Source organism: Corvus kubaryi, unplaced genomic scaffold, assembly GCF_017639235.1.
Source record: "Corvus kubaryi isolate FWS band 111438036 unplaced genomic scaffold, C.kubaryi_AGA036_p1.0 37253, whole genome shotgun sequence".
Classification (NCBI taxonomy): Eukaryota; Metazoa; Chordata; class Aves; order Passeriformes; family Corvidae; genus Corvus; species Corvus kubaryi.
In genome coordinates this window covers 221343-223870 of record NW_024581075.1, presented here as the reverse complement: position 1 = coordinate 223870, position 2528 = coordinate 221343, and the positions used below count along the sequence as shown (strand labels likewise).

General features: G+C 54.4%; 1 protein-coding gene across 2 annotated transcripts in view; it reads left to right on the top strand.

Moving 5' to 3' along the window:
• The window catches only part of CERS5 (ceramide synthase 5), a 22191-nt gene that overhangs the window by 13245 nt on the left and 6418 nt on the right, over positions 1 to 2528 (top strand). The gene's annotated exons all lie outside the window — the stretch shown is intronic.

Here is a 2528-nt window from a genome sequence, read left to right as displayed (position 1 = left end):
GGGGGCGGGGCCGGGGCGGGCCGGGGGCGCTGCCCGTTGCGGCGGCGGGCGCGGAGGTGCAGTCGCCGGTTCGGCCGGGACAGGTGCGGTGGGAGCCGCTGTTTCAGCTGCGACAGGTGCGGTGGGGTCTCCCTGGTTCCGCCGGGACAGGTACGTGGCGCGGGGAGGGAAGAGGGCACACAGGTGTGCGGTGGGATCTGCTGGCTGGGCCGGGGCAGGTGTGCCGGGACCCGCCGGTTGGGCCGGGACAGGTGCGGTGGGAGCTGGCCCCCCCCCGGTTCGGCCGGGACAAGAGCGCGGGGCGGGGGTCAGGATTGCTGGAACTTTCTCCGACAGCGCAGTCGGACCCACCGTGGGGGCTCGGCCGGGCGCTGGGCCGCGGGTGAGTCCGGGCTGTGCGGGGCCGTGTCCGAGGCGAACCCGGGCCCCGCTCCGGGCGTCCGTGCGCAGCCCCGCGGGGGCACCGGGGCTCAGTGGCAGAGGCCCGTCCTGCCTCCCCGCCCAGTCTGGGGTCGGTGACCGTCGGGAAAAGCCGGGCCGGGGGCTCGTGGGTGCCGGGGCACGGTGAGGGGCCGCGCCCTCCGCTGCCTCCGGCTCTTGGCGGGTTCGTGCCCGGGGTTGGCGCCTGGTGCCCGCGGGTGGCCGGTTCCTGTAGCCACTTGTAAAGAAGAATAGGCCACTTCCACCTTGGGCAAGTGTTAGTAAGTTGGCTTCGGTTTTTTTTTAGGATTTTTCCAGATAGAGGGATTTACGTTCTGCTGTTAAACTCTTGGATAAAGTTATTGGAGGTAGATTTGATGCGTTGTGGCTTAATCACAGTCCTTCCCTAACATCTGGCACGTCTCTGGCATCCCTGTTTCCTCTTCCATCTCCTCTGCACTCTCTGCCACCTTCCACAGAACCTGTCTTCACTGCAGTAGGCAGAGCATTCAGAGTCTTGTTTAAATCTTAAGATGTATTTTTTGAAATTACTCTGAGTAAACCATTCAGAAAGAGCAGCAGAGAAAGCCCAGAGATACTTGACCATGCCAAAACTGTAAATGAATGAGAAAGTGCTAAGAATGTGGAATGGCATAAAAATGTGGGAGCACAAGTTTCAAGGCATGTCAGAGTTCTGCTTCGTGTCATTTCTAGCGACTGAGATTCCAGATATGCCGCTTCTCTTTTCAGCTGAATGTCCCAGCAGCAGGTACTACCTTTATAAAGAGATTTTTGCCTTAGCAGGCCAGATTAACTCAATGTACCTGTGGTTTTGATGGAGAATGGCAGGGAAAGAGAAAAACTCAATAGGGAGAAGGTGCAGCCCTGAACAGGGCTGGCTGGAGCTGCAGTGGGATGCTCAGGCATCCAAAGCAGGGTTATTTTCTGAACAACTACATTCAGTTTTGTTTCTCAGTATTTTACTGAACTGTCCTTCCGTGTGTCAATGAGCACCTGTTCCCTGTGCCAGGGGAGCTCTGATGAATGCCCCGCTCCTGTTTCCTGGGCACAGCTGACTCTGCTCTGTGAAAGGCCATTTAAACTGCACCAGGGCCTCAGGTGAGCTCCCTTTGGCTCAAGATTAGTCATAAAACAAAGTTCAAACTGTGGCATGATATGGCTCATTCAGCATTGGTCTTTAACATGGACAGAATTATTTTTTTGGGAGATTTTCCAGCAGGAAATTCTATCTGTAATCTCTCTGTGTGTATTCTGGGGATTGAGACTGGGGGCTGTATCCTGCAGTCACAGAAATACTGGTTTTATTTGTGTATGAAATATGATTTTTTTGAAAGGTAGAAGGTGGAAATGAGATCCTTTGTCTTTGTAGATGGTGATTTGTGCTGTTGTCAAAGGCCAGTCAAATGCAGAGCCCTCTCCTCTCAGTGCAGCCTGGATGGAGGTTTACAGGGGACTTGGTGATGCAGAGTGTGTTCAAAAAGGCAGGAATTTCAGAAAATAACTCCAGTTTAGGTTTCTCTTGCTGGTTGGAAGGGGCTCTGTGTGCCTTTCAGAGGCTGAGGCTGCAGATAGCTGCACCTGGAAAGGTAACATGGATAAGTGGTTTCAGTGTGTTTCATCGTCCCCACAAAACCAGCGTCGCTTGTTTGCAGCGATAGTTCAACCTGCGCGTCCAAAAGCTCCACCAAAATCACTGTCCTGATAAAACATGTCCTGTCACGGCGTGCCGTTCTCTCCAGGACATGGGGGAATTATGGAATGTGAGAGAAAGGCCTGTTCTTCCTGACTGCATCTCCCAGGACAGAGACGTGTTCACCTGCCACCTGTTGTGTCTCCAGGCAGGGAGCAGCACTGGAGAGGCTTCTCTGCTCCCAGGGCTCCCATTCCAGCACTGGGAACTGCCAAACTCTGCCTGTGCCCCTGAATTCTCCTGGACTGAGGTGTTGCAGAATCCCACATCTCTGTCACTTCTGAGCAGGTGCATTCTGTATGTGTGAGGATTTTGAAAACGTTGGCTTTTCTCCCTTTGATCGACTGTTTACACCACGTTGTCTGAGGGGGTTTCTGTTTATGTGTGACCAGTTGTT